The sequence below is a fragment of the Lonchura striata genome, chromosome 1 (assembly GCF_050655825.1).
Source record: "Lonchura striata isolate lonStrDom1 chromosome 1, ASM5065582v1, whole genome shotgun sequence".
Lineage (NCBI taxonomy): Eukaryota > Metazoa > Chordata > Aves > Passeriformes > Estrildidae > Lonchura > Lonchura striata.
In genome coordinates, this window is record NC_140703.1 from 61,341,985 (window position 1) to 61,361,077 (window position 19,093).

General features: G+C 38.3%; 1 long non-coding RNA gene across 1 annotated transcript; it reads left to right on the forward strand.

Moving 5' to 3' along the window:
- The first annotated feature begins 4,953 nt into the window (after positions 1 to 4,953).
- Positions 4,954 to 6,236, forward strand: LOC146768692 (uncharacterized). The gene is made up of 3 exons (XR_014954451.1): positions 4,954 to 5,091; positions 5,955 to 6,006; positions 6,096 to 6,236. It is a non-coding gene; the product is annotated as an uncharacterized LOC146768692 (long non-coding RNA).
- Positions 6,237 to 19,093: the final 12,857 nt, after the last annotated feature.

Genomic DNA, 19,093 nt, shown 5'->3' on the forward strand with positions numbered 1-19,093 from the left:
TCAGGATGGGGAGAGCACATGTGCTGAACAGTAGGGCCTGGAGGCTTTTAATGAGAATTTCAAGGATACAAGATTTTCTAGCTGGATAGTTTAGAAGGTTTACAAGGAGCACACAGGCATGCATATTCTCACTGTGAAGGTTCCTAGTAGCACTGTCCTCTCACAAGATGCCACATCTATACATTTAAACAGGCATTTGGACTGTATGTCTAGCCATATTCCAGAGGATTTTCTACAGGCATCTGTCACTTGTGGTGTCTGTACTTTCTGTCTTGGTTTTATGTCTCCTTAAATTTGGTACCTTGAAAAATATGTTTGTTCATATTTGACAAAAATAACCATCTTTCCCATTCAAGGAGCTTGTGAACCTGTCCTGAAATAATTTTTTTCATTAGCCACCTTTTTACATCATATCCTTAGAATCCTAAAAGAACTGAAACTCTTCTTGGCATTTCCCTAGAGCTGCCAGTTACCTTAGAGATTTAATATGCTTGTATGTCGACAGGATCATCGAAGGGCAAGGTGATATTCACAGTGGCAGATGAGACATGCAATAAATAGATGGGATTTGTACATAAGGAGTACAAGCTGTTGAGATGCTCCTGAAAGGTGAAGGGGGCCTGATCTCTGCACCTTTCCTCTGGCTCTTCTTTGTTGCTGTCATCACACACAAATAATGTAATGTCATACAGTATTAGCAGCTTCTTGTCTTAATTCATGGTGATGGCAAACCTATCAGTCACTAATAAACTAATGAAACTTCTCACTGTCACATCTGTCTGTCTAGAGCAGGTATCTTCAAATGTTGAGCACTATGGAATTGCATTAATGTATTTTTAATGTATATTCTGGCATTTAAGAAAGGTAAATTTCATCTAAAGGTATTTCAAAAGTTCTGAGAGGATCCCAACCCAGAATGGTTTCTGTCTGTCATTAGCCAGACTTGTGACTTACACTGGTATTCCAGTAAAGTACAGCTGGTAGTTAATTCTGTAGTAACATCCACTTACCTGCATGAATGGATACATGAGCTATGCCTGGAAGCGTTGCAAAAATGGGACGCTGTCTAGTTCTCTGCATAACTCATATATTTGTGTCTAAATGGCAGTTTGTAGCAAAGAGCTGAAACATGTGCTTTCCACTCAGTCCAAACCTATATTCAATTGAAAATTAAAACATCTTACATGATTTGTTAGATAAAAACATCTAACGGGTTAGATGAAAACCATCTAACATCTACTGGCACATATTCAGTAGTTTCTGCCCTTTGTTTCCCCTTCTTCCTGTTTATTCCACAAGAAAGTCCATCATCTTTGCAATCATATAAATCTTTTGGGACTTAGGCATATGCTATGCTTTAAATAGTACTTTAGGCCCCTTGGAGATTGTTCTTGCATTTCATTTATAGCATTTACATGTAAGCCTACAGATTATTTTCTTGGAGAGATATTGTTCCTCACATAAAAGCAATCCTCAAACTGACCATGGGTAAGCTTTTATGTGCCATTCCTATGAATGTCATTCTCTTGCCAGTATTTGTGTGGATGTATGTAGATATGTAGTACCAGGTTCATAATGTTTATGTGAGAGCACACCTGTACATAGAGATGTATATACATGCCCTGGTTTTGCCCAATATAACAATGTCAACTTGTATGTTGAGCCAAAAAAACTTAAAACTATACAGTGCTTGAGATGCTGCATTGTTTTTATTATAGTATTTTTTTATATCAAATAACTTGCAGGATGTTTACAGATGCTTATTAATATTTAACTTATACAATGGGGTGGCAGGATGTTTATGATTGTTGTCAGCTAAAGAATTGTATATGATTCTGGGTGAAATTTTGGCTTTTTTGAAATCCTTGGCAAAACTCCCATTGATCTCACTGGGGCCAAGATTAAACTCTTCTGAATCTATTGTTTACTGGCTATTTTCCTACTGTGATAAGTTTTTTAATGAGTGAAATGTATTTATTTTTTCCCAATGTGAAATCTGCAGTTTCTATTTGGATTTTTCTATGGAACCTGCAAACTACAACACAGGTGGGAATATATGCCTCAGAGACTGTACAGAATTTTTCATTGATCTGGTCCTTGAATATGTCTAAGAAAATACCTTCTAAAATAACTTTTGTAAGATTTAATACAGAATCCTCTAAAAAGAGATCACCTTTCATGCCTCTCTCATCTCACAAAGAGGGAATGCAATGTGGCAGGTGAATGTGAAGAATTATTCCATGATAAATAAAAAGTAGTCCTGTCTGTTTTCTATACTTACTGATCTCATGCAGCTCACCTGTCTTTGCAGATCTGGTATAAGACACTTGAAGTACCTTATCCAGAAGTACCTTATTGGGAAAAAAAAAAAAAGTTACATAGTAAGTATGTGGGTTTCAGCTTCTCATCAAGACATGGAGGTATCTTCAGAGCCAGTGTGTTGAGTGACTTTTTATATTCCATGGATCAGTTAAAATGATGAAAACGTTAAATGGTAAGGCAAGTCAGACAGCTGCTTGACATTAGAGAAAACACTTGTCTAAAAGCAGAAGGAACAGTTCTTTAATAGCACAAGGATGAAATATACCATAATGCAGCGCTTCCTAAATCCCTTTCCAGGGTATCTTTTAATTATGTATGCTCAAAGTGTATTCTTCCTGTAAAAAAACCATATGGCTGTGAAACAGCTAAATAGATGCATCCTAATTTCTTCATCTAAGGCTAAAATACCATTTTTAAACAAGAGCTGTCATGCACTTTGAAATACATATGTTGGGAACAGGTAAGTTTATATTTATCATAGATAAGTCATCCCAGGGGTAGTCGGATGTGTAAAATGATGTAGTATGTCAAGGTTATCAAAAGCTGAAGAAATAACAAAGCAGACACCTTCCTTCACAAGGCTCTTTCTGAAGACATCTGTGCAAATGCCCACCACTTCCAGTAATCTTTTCCTATAATTTTGTTTAGGAAAGGATCATATTCAGATTCCTATCCTTCCCCTTGCTAATAAGGCAGGAAGTATGCACCTTGGTTGAAATTTCTAGGAGTTTGTTGGCTGTAGAAACAGACCTCAAAGAATAGACATTTGAGGCAATAAATAGGTTTGCAAAGGATACAGGGCTCTGTCTGGGCTCGTTAGCTAATGTGGCTCTGACCACAGATTAGTGGGAGAAAAAGCTTCTTGGTGCTTCACTTGGTGGCAAGGCTCTGTGGTTGTCAGTGGGGGCAGAAGGGTGCCAAGCAAGCAGACTCCTTTCCTTTTGCGTATTGGTTGGCTTTCTGCAATTCTAATCAGGACTGGAGTTCAGGACACACCTTTATTTGTCTGCAAGGCCATGTGATATCTGAGGAAATGAGGAGGAAGTGGCTGAAGGTCTGGATTCTGCCTTTGGTTTCCTGCCAGTGAAGCTGGTGTAAGACTGGGGGCAGTGTAGTTAACTTCTGAGTACCTCACTTTCTCCACCCAAGGGATGCTCACCACCTCTGTACAGCCCCCTCAAGTCCTGTAGGAGAGCAGTGTTATATAAACCGCTGAGTTTTACCCACATTATTATATGTAGTAAAAATAATTACTTCTGTCCATAACACTGCAAGAATTGCTTTTCCTAGTTCCAGTTCTCTTTGATGACCTACTATGTCCTGGGCAGTCAGTTTTAAAGCTTAGCAATTGCTCTAATACTTAGAATTACACACATAGCAGGCTCTGTTTGCTGCAGAAAAGAATAAAACTTTAAACTGCCTGACAAAACTTGCCAATGAAGTATATCTAACAGAGCAGGGGTGTAACTTTTGGCTTTATTTACTTGTAATAATGGTAAGGAACAGTGAATTTTGTTTGTTTACATACTGTTTACAATGGCACAGTTTTATTTTTAATATATAAAAACAATTGAGGTATTTATTGCATATACTATTTTAAAGATGTTTTATGTGTTTTCACCTTTGGAATATATTGTTACATTTCCTTGTACAGATAATTTGGGTGGCTTTGTTAATATAGTTAGTAATTTTTATGACTACTAAGTGACCAGTTTTCCGTGCCTTTTTATTGTTGGATGCATGATTACATATTTATTATTGTATGGAAGTCACTGAGATGTGTATTTTTGTATTCTGCTGGAAGCAATGGTTGATTTTATTGTACATGATAAGAGATGCCTTCCATAACAGGCACTCGTATGAGATCTTCCTTCTCAAATAAACAGAATGCATTCAATGTATATGAGTCCCTGAATTTATTTTGTGTCTAGAAATCAGTGGAAATGTTTGAACATCATGACACTGAATTTTAGATGTTGTCCACTCAAAATGTGGGCTGTTACCAGTGTTATCAAATCTAAACCAGAATTCCCCATTGAAATCAATGCAATGGCTACTCCTTGGCACAATCTAAGGCTTTGGAATTTAAAAGAAAACTCAAAACTACATAAAATTTGGATGAATGACTATCAAGTGTCATTTCTACTCAGTCTGCCAAGGACTGCCTGAAAAATGTTTTAAATTAGGGGCTTTGAATACAGCTTTTATACATCCTCCTCATGGCTATGTGCAAACCCAGATGTAAGTCCCTGTGCATGTAGGTGTTTATATTTGCAGGGATCTTCTGCTGGATCTTGCTGCCACACAGCGTATTAAGTGTAAAAACAGATTTGCATTTGCATCCATGGTAACAACAGCCATTAAAACAGAACATTCAGTAGCACACGTTTTTCCACGGGTAAGTGGCAGTAAAGCAAACAGTAAAGCAAAAACAGTAAAGCCCATACTCAGCAGGATGGGCTGTGCCTTGCTGGCACCAGCCCTGATAAACACCCACGGGGGTTGATTCCAGAGGGCCATTCTGCAGGCAAGCACCAGCTACTGTGTTGTAGGGCAGGGAGCTACTAGGCTGGTACCTAGCACAAAATGTGAAAGTAACCACAATCAGTGGCATATACAGAAGGAAAATTATAGTGTGTCGAAACCTAAGTCAGCTCACGAAGGCTGTAATCTTGTGATTGATGAAGTTGTCTTGTGGTTGGGATCCCATTGTCCTGAATGATCATACGTTGGAGAGGCAATTTCGTGGATAACCCAGAAAGCTTACAGGTCAGTCCTGCGGGGTTCAGTGCACCATGAATTCCAGGTGCTTACAGTTCTCTTAGGGTTGAAGCCTGTACTTTAATTTTAGGTGTGTTTTGGGAGGATTCAATTTCTTTAACTAAACTGAAATGGTTGGTTTCAATAATCAAAGCTGTGGTATAAATGAGAGACTGAAGTAGGAGAAATAACTCAAGGGGTAAAGTAGGGGACACCACTAAGGGTGGCAGTCTGAAGTACATGAGGAGATGGGGTGTGATCATGTTTGGACACTGGGAACTCCCCAGAATTTCTTCTAGAAGTTAGACTGCATAGTAAGGTAGGCTTCCCACAGTCCATCTTGACCATAATAAATTAGTTTTCTGTGAATAAGAAGTCAAAGAATGTAAAAAAAGTCATTGGATAATCTGAAAAAAAGAAAAAGAAAAAGAAGGTTGTAGACAGGAAAGCATTGAAATTGGAAGTGCTGAAGCAAGTCTAACAGAGTTATTACTCAGAGTTATCAAAAAGGGCTGCATGGATGTCTTGTCTAAAACAAAATATAATAGCAAATTATTTAAAGAGGTTTAGTGGGCAAAAATGAAACTGGTGCAGTATTAACATTTCATGTTAATATTAAAATATTGGAACAGTGAGCAGAGTAAAAAGTGAGAAACAAAAATTACTTTTTAAATTAGGCCATTCAAGCCACTAAAAGTTTGTGTTTTTGTTTAAATCTGCCCATTCTGGAGGCAGATATAGGAATATGACATTGGCCTGAATTGGTCATGTATTTAACTAGTAGTTTGGCCCATTTCCTTTGGAGTCATTCCAGATTTTTTCCTAATTACATGAATGCAGTTCTGATCATATTTGTAACTATACTTTTTCAGAATAAAATAGGACAATGGAGTCACAACCTCAATCATCCCCAGCTATCCAATGGTAAGAAGATGTTGTGAACTGAATGTCTTGAAAGCATGACAAAACACAAGGCAGGTGCAATAGCTTCTGTCCTGGCCAAATTCTCACAGATGAATGAAAGCAGCAGCTGGCCCATGCCCTCCTCCTTCAGATGAGAACCGAGGGGATCTACACGGAAGAGCATCTTGCTTTTTATAGAGGGAGAGATGAGAGATGTCATGGTGATGAAATGGGACGTCCTGGGATGTGGCAGATGCCTCACTGAGGCAGCATCTAGTTCTAATTTCCATTTCCTTTCCCTGACAGCAGTGCACAGCTGTGCCTGCACTTGCCACTCTGAACTCATTCCTCCCCTCTGCCCTTTAGCTGCTATTTGCATCTCCCATGGCTCAAAGGCTTCAGCCCTTCTCAGGTACCTACTGTCATTTCCCAATTACACTTTGCCAAGTTCACTTTCGTTTCTTCAATTTCATTAAAAAAAAAAAAAAAGTCATCCATCCGCTGCTTAGTGACATTAATGTAACAGCAGATATGTGTCCTCCCGGCAGTCAGGCTATCCTCTAAGTAGAGCAGTTCATTAATTACAGTAAGACACGTAATACCTCTGAATCCCTAACACATGGCCCTTGTAACGATAATAATAATCATCTGCTAATGGTGTCATGATTCAACCCATGGTGTGTTTTCCCTTCTTCTGAGGGAGCACAACTTTGCTCAGACTTCCTGGGCACAGTGTTTCCAACCCTGTTGGAAGCCATCAGTACTCTGAAGGTCAAGTCACAAAGAAGCCTGCAAGTGGTGTAAGAGTATGTTCTTCTGATTTATTCCAGATGACTTGTTGTCCAACTAACTTGCTTAAAAGTGTTAATACAGTCAATCAGAAATCTTAAGGGGCTATTTTCAGGTGAATAAAAAGGAAAAAATGTTTAAGAAGTTCAAGATGCCATGGAGCTGTTCCCAACACATTTTTTTTTTTTGGAGTGAGGGGAAACTGCTTTTTTAAGGATTGTAGGTTCAGAGGTCACTTCAGAGTACCTGCCCTAAAAGCTTGGTAGCAAGGTTTTCATGCTATTCTTTCTCCTTCATCAGTTTCTGTAAACTGTGGGAGGAGCAGGTGGATTCTGGAGCCAACTCCTCATCCAAGGCAGAGTGACAGTTTAGAGGAGAGTGCCTTGCCTGGAGTGTGGGGGCAACCCCTTCCTGAAATTAGAACCCATGCACTTGAATAGAACAGGAAGTTATAAAATTAATTTTCTTTTTCAAGCACTGACTTTCTGTGAAGATGAGGCTTAAATAATTCTGCTTTGGCATTCCATCTCTCACTTCCTCTCTTTTGAGCCTTCATCTTCCACACACTGTGTTTTGAGCATCTTCTTTCAGGTACTCAAGACCATAAACCCAATGAAATGTAGGGACAGGAGCAACATTCTAGAGCAACATTCTAGATCAAGAGGAGGAGAGCATCAAACAGCATTGACTGCCTTGTAAAATATTCTTCCAGATGCCAGCTGAATTCACATCTTTCATTTATTATCTTACCTCATCAAAAGAAAATAATTGAATGAGTTTATATATGAATAAAAATCAAATATCTTCCTTAAAGAATTTATAAAGGAACTAGGCAGCTACACAGGGAGAGATGGAGGGGACAATACCTGTGCCAGCTCTGCTCCATCAAAACATAATGAGCAGCATAAATTTTACAGTTGCAGTGTAAAACCTTCACAGAGTTGTCTTAAGAAGGTATATACTGCTTTACAAATCAAATGTTCTCAGAATTAAAATTTCAATATAGCTCTGTGACCACGCAGCCATGAAAATGATTACTCTGTAATTCTCAGAATCTTAAGCCTATTTAAATTATTGGCATGAGAGTTAATTAAATCTTTCAAACATTGTGGAAAGGGTAGCCCGGGCAAATAAGCTTAAATTGTTGAAAACTACAATAACAATTAATTATGTCAGGCCAATCAATCATCATTTATTTCTCAGTCAATAAGAACTACTGCTAATGGCTGATTCAACTCAATTAAGGTTTGATGGAAACACTAGTTTTTAAATACAGGTTAAACAATTGTATCATTTACTAGCAGGATCAAAAATACATTAAGGCTTATTTTTTCAATAGAAATCCTCTCTCAAAACATATATATTTTGAAAACCAGATTCAATGTCCTTGGTTTTGTTAGCTGGCTGGGCAATCTAGGCTTTTATTAAAGACTTTTTCCCTTGCTGGATTAAATGGAGAAAAGCTTGAATCATAAACCCTTGTGGTTCTTTTACATCTGTTTGGCTAATACCCAGTTTAAATGTTTCTAATATCCAGACTAATCCCTGGGGGAGTGGAAAGAAATAATACTTCTTAATTTAGAGAGGACTAGACCCTGTAGACCTACTGGCTTTGTTATTTGTGGGAATCTGACCATCAGGTTGCCTTTGGCTTGGTAGAGGGGGTTTGCCTGGAGGAATCACAGTGCTAAAAAAATGTTACATTACATTTTACCCATCCATTAATGTTCCCATTCTAGCTTCCAGGCTCACTTGTTGCTGCCATCAATTTCCCACCTCCCGAATTAAACAGAGAAAAATGAGACTTTTAGGGTGCATGCCATGTTAAAATTCTGTTGCACCTTAGTTTTAGGCACTGAGTGATTCTCATGTGTAAGGCATCAGTGAGAATAAGTTATGTGTAATGATGCTGTTAAAATTTGTTAAATCACTTACTATTTCACCAAAGCTTTGTTTGCATTCAATATTAACTGATTTTTAATTTTGTTTATTTAGTGGTTCAAGGCCTGTAGTTAATCAAAGTTTTCCTTTTGCACTGACTCTTTTTACTGAACCAGAAGTCATTCTTTGAGAGAGACACAAATTACAGCTGTTAGGAGGACTTTCCCAGAGGACATTAAATACCTCAGCCAAATGCAGTTTCTATGGCTTAATCCCACACTTTGCAGGTCAACTACATCTCTTATCTTCCATTCTCCTCTGGCCTCAGTGTCTTTGAGGGCACCCAATGCCAACATTGATGGTGTCTCTCCCTTCCAACACAGGATTAATGTTTTACAGAGGTGATGAAGTTTTAGCATGACTAGCACGATGTATAAAATAGATGCAGAGCTTGTGCAAATTGTACTTTTCATCTTCTCTTTCACACAGAAACGGATGGGATTGCCCATTTCCTTTAAAAGCAGGCCACCTAGTGCTTGCAGAGGTTCAGCACAGAGAGGAGCCCACTCCCAGCACTTTGGTTTGCTCCCTCCCTCATTTGCACTCCCTTCAAACCATGGAGCTGCTCACCTACTTTTCAAAACACACTGTGCCACCATGCAACTTAAAATAAGATAAACTTCAGGTTGTTCATTTCACAGGCCTGTTTCCTGTCTGGCTCTCTGCTACTTGCTTTGCTTCAGCCCTGGGTTTTGTCAGACCCCTCTGTCAACCAGTATTAATGCCCTAATATGGCCAAAAAGCATCAAGGAGCATGACAATGTGATTGGGATCAGCTGGATTAATGAACTAAGCCAAGGGTAGAAGGATCTAGCACCAGGAGTGGCCCAGTGAGGAGGCAGTACTGGGAGAAAAGAGGAAAGACAAAAGAGAAAGATAAAACAATATTCCCTTTTCACCACCACTAGCAAGCCAGCAGAAACCACATCCTCAGGTTCACCAGAGAAAAAGAAGATTAAGGTAGAAACATTGACAGCTTCTCATCCTCCAGTCTGACACCAGGGAAAAATAAGAGGGAAAAAAAATGCCCCAGTCTTTTACATGGACTATTAAAAATGATGAGCCAGTAGTAGCCATACTGGAATGTGACATCTCCAAAGAAAGCCGGAAGGCACAGCCTGGAATGATGTTACTAATTCTGTAGCTGTATAACTAGACATGTAACCAGTGTCCCAGGAAGACACTTTATCCCAGCATTTTGCTGGAGCTTCCTTTCCTCCTCCCAGTGAGACAAGGAAAAGACTCAGACACCTGCTGTTATTAATGGTCCTGTGGCACTTCTTATAGAATGTCTAAATTCTGGTGAAGCTAAACCCTGTCTGAATTTTGCTTTGGATAAATCTCTCTGTGATAGGTGAGTTTGGAGTGTTTTGTGCATGTGTAAGAAGTGTAAATACTGAGCTATGCAGCCCTGGATATTGTATAGCACAGCTAAATTCAGTCCTGCATAGCTGCCAATGTATTTGGCAATATTCTCTTTTTATTGTTGGGGTTTAGACTCTTAGTTAAAATGAAAAATCAGTAATTTTTCATTCTAATCTTTTTTAAAGATGCGTAGAGCTCTTATTTTTATTAAAAATGAAGAAAAAAAGAAATGTAACACTAGCTAGAGGATCAGTCTTCATCAATAACAAGAATATTTCTGGAAAAGCTATGTCTTATACTGTAAAACTTGAGAAAATTATTGAATGACAGAAGTTATAAATAAATGTTTTCTATATTTGGTCTGCATTGGATAATGGGCACCTTCATATATATCTTTTGTTAACCACAAAGAATACAGGCTGCACTGTTGGATCTGGGATGGAAATCCTGACATTTCTATAGTGGTAGGAAATTTAATAGAAGAAGAGTTCTAAACAAGCTTCTTTCCAAACAAAAACAACGCTGCAATTTTCCAGCACTTTGTCCTGTTGGCAGAATTTTACTTTTGACTTAGGATCATTTCACATTAGCTCTGTATCACCCTGACAAGTCTTCTTCATCTGCAGTGTGCATTACTATCTTTCCTGAAAAGAACTGGAGAACACCCACACTAAAAAGCCTCAGCAGAACACTTTTTTAAATGAATATAATGTATTTTCTCTAGCACAGTGTGTATTTTTCACTCACACATATATAATGCCCTCAAAAACACCACATAGCTATGCTGTTGCAATTTATTATTCATATTAATTATAAATATTAATTTCAAATTTCCAAATATCTTAAAGCTCATCACTTATAAAGCTGTAATTAATTTTACTTGGAAATCCAGCCTTATAATCAATCATAAGTATCTATCAGGTTTCTGCAATCTCATCAAATGAATTTACATTAAAAACATTATCCTCCCCTGGCACACCTGAGACAGAAGGGGACCAACAAAACCAGCCTTGAATTAAAAACAAGCCAAAAGGCAGGAATCTATAATTTGTACTCTGGATCCTGGCACATTTCTCATTTCACATACCAGTTATCAGGAGTAGCCTTGTGTATTCTAAAACTGTCCCTCATAAAAAAAATCCAAACTTCTATTTTTGTGATAGGGAAAAATGAGCCCTAAAGCTGCAAAGGTGTCAAAGGCTCCTCCTCCCTGGATCCTGAAGGAGACAGGAGGAGAAAGAGTGCCTTTGAGCAAACCTGACCTGCTAGAGCCTGAGGCAACCAAGATGGGAGACCAAAACATTGGATTGCTTCCTAGCAGGAGCCACAAGCAGAGACCTCGTGATTCTTCTGAAACCCTGGAGTTCTTCCCCACACAAATCATTCATATCCCTCAGCTCTCAACCACAAAAAAATCCTGGAAAATTAACACATTTTTGCCAATGAACAAGAAATCAGATCAATGTAACTTCATTTTCTGGTACAAAAATAGTAAAGCTGGGCTTGTAGGGGAATGGAAATCCATTTCCATTTTTCTCCTTTGGTATAATGTGTTTTAAAGGGTGTATTACTAGAGATTCCATCATCAATATGTTATTGTTAACTTACCCTTTGATGGCTTTATTATACTCATAAAGAATTGGGTGGTTCAACACTTATGACTATTACAGACCTTTTAGCATAAAGTAAAGAGATACAAATATTATCAGTGCTTCAGCGACTAATTTCTTTCCTGTATCCCATCCTCATTGCCCCTAGGGAACCAAAAACCACAGTTGATCAATCCTTATGTAACTTTTAGCAGCATATTTTTCAATAAACCATTTGACTGCAATCTCTCAAGATAACCAACTTGAAGGGACAAGCCTCAATATTTCCATGTACTCCAAGCTCATGAAATTTAAAGCTACTGGTAATTCTGGGAAGCTCTTGGCAGACAAGGAAAAAATAAATTAATATTTTTACAACTCATCTTTCAGGATCAGATTCTGATTTATCTAAAGCACATCTGTTTTATTATGTAATGTATGACCCAGGCAGTTAACTGAAAGCAAATATTAATTCTCGTTTTCCATTCATTTATAGGCAGAACAATGTCTTATCAGCTGTAAAGGATGACACATTGTTGAAGTTCAAACAATTTGATTTTAAAACAGTTTTATTATATTTTCAAATATTCCTAATGCACTTTCTTGCAACTGAGCAAAGAGGCAAAGGATTAGTCCCCTTTTGACTGATGAAAAAGATTTTGACTTTATATGCAAAAATGTATATTTATATTATGTATACTTATATATATATTATTATTTTTACTTTATATACAAAAATATATATTTATACTATGTTTATATATATATGTGTATATATATATGTGTATATATATATATATATGTGTGTGTGTGTGTGTGTATATATATATATATATACATCCACAGCTTTAAAGCATAAGTAGCCACAAAGAAGATACTTTCAACAAAGTTAAAAATTAAATTCCTTAATTAGAAGAATAACTAATACTTCAATGGTACATTGTGCAAAGGCTGGACCATGGACTATGGTTCAATAGTAGTAGGTCCAAAATACCCAGTAAAATACATTGTTACCAGGATGTATAATTTTAAGCTACATTTTGACTCCTGAAAAACTCAATTTGCTGTCACACTCAAGTAAGCTTCAATTTAAAAGCAGTTTAAAACTTAAATTTATCTGGTTCTCAGTAGGCCGTGTAAATGTAACATTTCTGAGCTGAGAAACGTACCTAGAAAATTTTAATTGGAAAAATAAAATTGCCTTCAGCGAAGATAGCTCAGAAAAAGCTATTCAGAAATCTTACTGTGGTAGGGAAGAACTCACAGCATTTCTTTCAGGTACTTCTGTTCTGTGTTTCATTTTGGCAAGGATTTTGTGTCTTCAAACAGCAATTTACAAAGAAGTCCTTGGAAAGGATTGTACAGTGATTTTTTCACAATGGCAACCCCCACATGATAAAAATTCCCTCTCTCTGACATGAGGTTTTCAGGATCCTTTGTATACAGCAATGTTATACAACCATGTGGATGGAGGAATGAGGCACTTCTAGGTTGTCTTGGGTGATGGTTTCCTTGTCACTCCTAGTTTTTCCTTTTTTTTTTTTTCTTTTTTTTGAGGGAGAGAGAACTGAAAACAAAGTTTGAGAGAAGAGAAGGTATTAATGCTCCTATTTTGCTGAAAGGTCCATCCAAGACATGCAAGGACTTGGTAGTTTCCAGTCAATATTTTGACGGAAAAAGACAATAATACTGTAATTAAAGTGCACTCATGTTTAAAGAGAATTTCTATTATAGACGGAATCAGAGGGGAAATTAAATAATCTCTGAGTATGTGGCAACATGGAGGAAATTTAGACTCAGAAGGACTTAAATGACACCCAGCAGCAGTTATTCATGTGTGGAATATAAACAAGACAAACCAAATGGTCATACTGAGACTGACTTAAACCTTAAACATATGCTTGAGTTATTTCACCTGAGATGAAGAGAACATTTCAGGATATGTTGCAGCAGCACACAGCAAACTGTGTAACAGCTCCAGCAGAAATTAAGGAGAAAGCACATCATAAACATTACACTGAACCATTTTCATTGTGGGAAAATACTCACTATGACAATTATTTCCGATTCAAGAATAAACTCTGTAAAACCAATAATAAACTGGGCCATTCTTAGAAAATATAAAGGTCACTGAAAACTGACATTAAATTAATTTGGAATCCAGATGCTGTAGCATCTCCACAGTAGTTGAATTCAAGAGAGAAAATAAGTCACATTTGTTTACATGTGGAAGGCTCAGGATTTAAAAAGTGTCTCAGCAAAGCATCTGGTTTTCCTCTAATTTCACAGCAGGAATATCAGAGACTACTTACATAGACAAAGTTGCAGAAAATTTAATTACCACTGAACATTTACAAGGGAATTTATTATTATTTATTATTCCCTGGAGTTACCACAGTTGTGGTAAGGATGGTATATAACATCTCTGAACATTCAAGAGGAAGTATAGGCAGCCACTGTAAAAAAAACAAGAAATGTGTATAATGTGTACAATATCTGCAGATCTAAGGAATTTTAAATTTATCCTACAATAGAAATTATCTAAACATTTTTAAAAAGCATTTGAATAGTACCTTTTATGATAATGTCATAACCATGAACTACAGGAGGGCAAAGATGTAGCTTTTTTTTTTAACAAACTGATCTGATACCTTTCCAGAAATACACCAAAAAGGAAAAATAACTGGAGCATTACAAGAATCCTGCAATAATGTTTAGGTTTAGGGTTACATTGAGCTCAGTACTTAAGCACAGCTAGTTCTGACAGAGAAGGGTGCTCTCCATATCGGTGTTGACCTCCACATCATCAACTTCCCAATAAAGATCACTATCACTTCCCTAGGTCAGAAGATGTTTTTCCCTCATTATTGCATTTTGGCAGGTTTATCTTAAATTCATCTGCAAATATGGGCTGAAGACAAGGAGACAATGCATTATCTAATCGCAGACAAGTGCTTATTCCAATCTCACACTGTACTGCCTGCAGTAACTGTATAACTTTCACTTGCAGGGCATACACAGGCAGATGCCATGAGGTATTGCTGACACACAAGGTTATTTCAATGACAATCAGAAAACTAGCAGTGAAGGACACTCTGAAAACTCCCTCATGGGCTTGGGTATCATCATTAATCCTTAAGGAAAATTCTTGGATTTAATCTGCTCATACAAGCAATAGATATATGCCTAAGTCACAAGGCAAAGCTGAATAAAGAAACACAGAAGGAACAAAAAGTACAGCAGAGCTACATCCTTTCCTGACAAGAGTCGCTTATTGAGAGGGTGTTTGGCCATCTTCTAATTGAACAGATTGGCACTGGAGATTCTGGACTACCCTAGCTCCATCAAAACTTTCTACAGAAGCTCTAGCCATGATTTGTCTGTGGCTGCTGGCCAGGCTGGCTTCTTACCGTAGTTCAGCTGACTGGCTATACAGCTCCCTGGCATCAGGCCTACTGCTCAGTTGGTTTCTTGGCTTCCCAGGCTTGTCAGCTGGCAAAGAAATAGATTGTTCCATTTTTGCCAGAAAGGCTGCAGAATGCAGAGCCAACATGTTTTGTTCCAGCACTCGATGAAACAAAATATTGACAAGCTGGAATTTCCTGTAGAATAAAGATTTCACTTCCCAGCCAGCTCCAATTACTATTGTATGGTCTTGTGTAACACAGTGACGGCGTTTATCACATCCTCTAATAAACACAATGCACAGACAGGATGTGAATCCAGGGAGCTTTCCAAGGCTTTGGATAATAATCTCATAGCATCTGCAACCATCTCTGTGGAGTACAATGCATCTTTTGATAAGGTAAGCATGTGATGCTTTCCATGCTGCATTAAAAGGCCTCCTGGGCTGGTTCTCAGAACTCGTCTGATGCAGGACATTACTGGCCAGTTCAGTATAGAACTGTGAATGACATCCTTTATGCATATTGTTTCGGAAACTTACATAGGTTACAGAGCAAACTCCAGGGAAAGAGGAACCAGTAGTAATCGCAACATAGTTACATATATGAAGATTATTGTGTTTTCATTGTTGAAAAAATAGTAAGTTAAAATACCACAAACATGCAAATAAAAATGATTGCTCAAACATGCCACTGGAAACAATGGATTTGAGAAGGATTTGGTGAAGAGAAACCAAAAAATGCCATCACATTATACCATAATGCCATAAACTCAACCCTTGCTGGAGACAAACACCACAATCCAGCCCAGGTTTATGACAAGATGACTCATAGAATTACCCACTGAGATGCAGAGTTCCAGTTTTGGAGGTGTCAGGGGTATCAGGAATGTTTTCAAGAGACACTGAACAGGCACTTAATGGCAAAGCAAGTCAACGCCTGGGTGTGAACTTGCAGCAGCACAAGACCATTTAAGCTGTGTCTGTTCTCAGCTGTGTCTGTGCTGTCCTCAGTGCCACGCTGACACATTTATTATGTTGGTGAACTGGATCAGCAAAACAGAAGGAAAGCACGTTGTTCTCTGGTCCTCTCAGTTCAATCTCATTTATTGCTTGATTTCACAAATGTTCACGCTGGCACAGGCCAGAAGCAGCGCAGACGCAGGAGCAGAGAGCTGGGCTGGAGAGCTGAAGGGTATGTTACAAACAGATAAGCCACTAGAAGTCATTCATGAAATTATTATACTGTGAGCTGTGAGCTTTAGATTTTTATTTTGAGGGAGTGGGGAGGGAAGAAGGAGGGTGGAATACTTTCGAGCACGGCAGATCCTTCCCAGCTTGCTGCAATGGGATCAATGGAAAAGGCTTACACAGGTTTTAAGACTGGAAGAATATGTTCCTCCTATTAAAGGTAGGAATAATACTATAAATTACTCATCTGCCCTTGTGAAGGCAATCCTTATTATAATAAGTGTAGCTTTTAGGATATAATTTCAGGTCTGGCCTGAACTTAATAAAGCTTTAGTTGTAGAGGGACATTTTCCAGAGGCAGTATCATCAAAAAACCCAAAAAAAAACAACACTGACATAATCATGCAGCTGTGTAGTTTTCATGTACTGAGAGGAGGAAAATATAAGTAAGTGACTAGTAAAAAAATGGGTGAAATAAAAGTCACATAAAGCCACAGACTATTTCTTCAACATCTTCCACAGATCTTCAACACCTTTTATAGAACTGGCATTCAATACCTGAGAGACATGACATATAACTCACTCTGAGACAGCCTCTAAACAAGTTGTTCCAAGCCAGTGATCCTGAAGCACCAAGTTTAATAGAAAGGTGCAGCCAGTGAGTCAGGATAGTACCAGGGACATGACAGTAGTTTTGACAAAAAGATTCTAAAGATGCCTATTTCTCATGCCAAATGAGCAGGAAGAAAACATCAGAGATGCATGGTCAGCTCTGCCTGATGCTGATTCCTTTCATGGGGCCTGATCCTGACTCCCACATGTGTGGCCTAGACCCATCCCTGTCCCCACAAGTGTCTGATGCCCCAGGGTTGGGGATGTCCTGGGCTTGCCCTCCTCCCAGGCTGGGCTCAGTGGGATGGACTCTGACTGGTCAGATCATTCCTTGAAAAATATAAAATTCACAGGACACAAAATGCTAGAGCCCAGAAACCAACACTGTATTTCTTCATTATTAATATAAATTTTAAGAAGTGTTACCTGACCAGACAAGCTTCCTGTGCTTTACCATAGGCAGTATTTAAATAAATGGTAAAAAAATAATAATAAAAGAATCATTATTTCAAAGCTATCCCCATTTTTATTATTGTATAAAAAAAAGAACAATTTTTTGTGACCAACAGTAGCATGCCATAGGTTGTTTCATAGTTTCCTGATGAGGGTAAACTTTGATTTTTCTCAAGGTTTTGGCAGGGAGCCATAGGAACTCATTATTCTGAACAGTCTAAGGGGAATTCTAAAACAAAGGGAATAAAAAGCTTGAACTTATTTTTAAAGCATGTTTTTTCATGTTTACATTTCTTCCACAGCTATTTTGTTTTGTAATTTTTTACTTACTGTTGATACATAAAAAACAATGATATATTAAAAACAACAAAACCCTTTTACAGAATTTTTATCTTTCATGAAAACTAAGAAGTGTATTTAATGATGGAGTTGGTTTTGTTGTTAAGCTGAAGATGAGCAAACTGTTAAAATCTTTTTGTTCAAAATACAGTGTATTTCCAAATCAGACTGGTTTCAATGGGTCCTGAAATGATGACTAACTTGAGTTAAATTTGAAACTATTATTCATTTACTATTTCTCCATCTCATAGGGACCTGCAGGACCTGGGAGCATGTGGAACATTTTATTTGTCTGACTTGTGGCAGAGTGAGACACAGTTTATAGCCAATCTTTCATTTATTTTATCTGTGTAGTTTTTGCATGGCTTTGTTGTACAGCTTAGTAGTTTTTAGGGTAAATGAAAATGTAGTTCACCTACCTGTTGGCAAAAATTAATATGGACCCCCTGACTTCTGAAGTGTCTAAAATGATTGTAGAGGTCATGAAAGATAAATGAGAAAGAAAAGCCACAGCTTAAAAACAGCAGGTAGGCAGAAGCAGGAATTATCTAGAAGATTAAGGGAGAGTCAGTAGCAAAAAAAATTCTCATCGTTTTTATAGGTCTTAGGTGGTATCCAGAAGAAAAGTGCAATTTATGAGGGGGTTAGGGTAGTTCTCTTTGTCTTTTTCTCTGTAAAATTCGGTAGGTTAGAGCTTAAAACCACTCAGCACCGAAAAAAATACATTCTTTTAATTTAATGACTTTTTTCTTCCCTAACCCCTTCCCTAGTAAACGAAGTTTGGGAGATTATATATATATATATATATATATATATATATATTTTATATATATATATATATATTTTTTTTTTCCCTGAATATAGCTTTGGGGTCACTTTGTTTTCTGCGTTGCAGAAGCTGCAGCAGGCACTCGCTGCCCCGTCTCCAGCTGCGGAACTCCGGCCGCCCCCAGCTTCACCCTCGCATGCGGCTCTCGGGAAGGCCTGTCCCGATTCCCGGAGTCTCTCCTCTGTGGGGGGACAGAGTTGTCAGCCCACGCTGCTGAGACGGTCCACTGTGCCTTATTCAACACATCTCCTGGCTGTGTCCCTGCTGCCAGGTTAGTGCCTGGACGAGCGGCTGCTGCTACTGGAATGGAGTTTTATGCTGGGAAGCTACACGAGATTACCGCTTCCATCCAAACGAGAAGAAATCCCAGGCCCCTACACCTACACGCACAGCAGAACAACTCACGAGGAGGTGAAAATCAATTGCCTATCTGCTGGCTAAATGCACACCTGGTGCCCTGGGGAATCCGGCAGCACTGAATTTAAGCCGGCACTGTGAAGGGAAGGCAGCACGGGATTTTCAGACAGGATCTCAGTCTTGTCCGCGCCTCGCCCGACTAAATCCAGGCCGCAGCCGCGTGCTGAGGCCGCCGGCCGG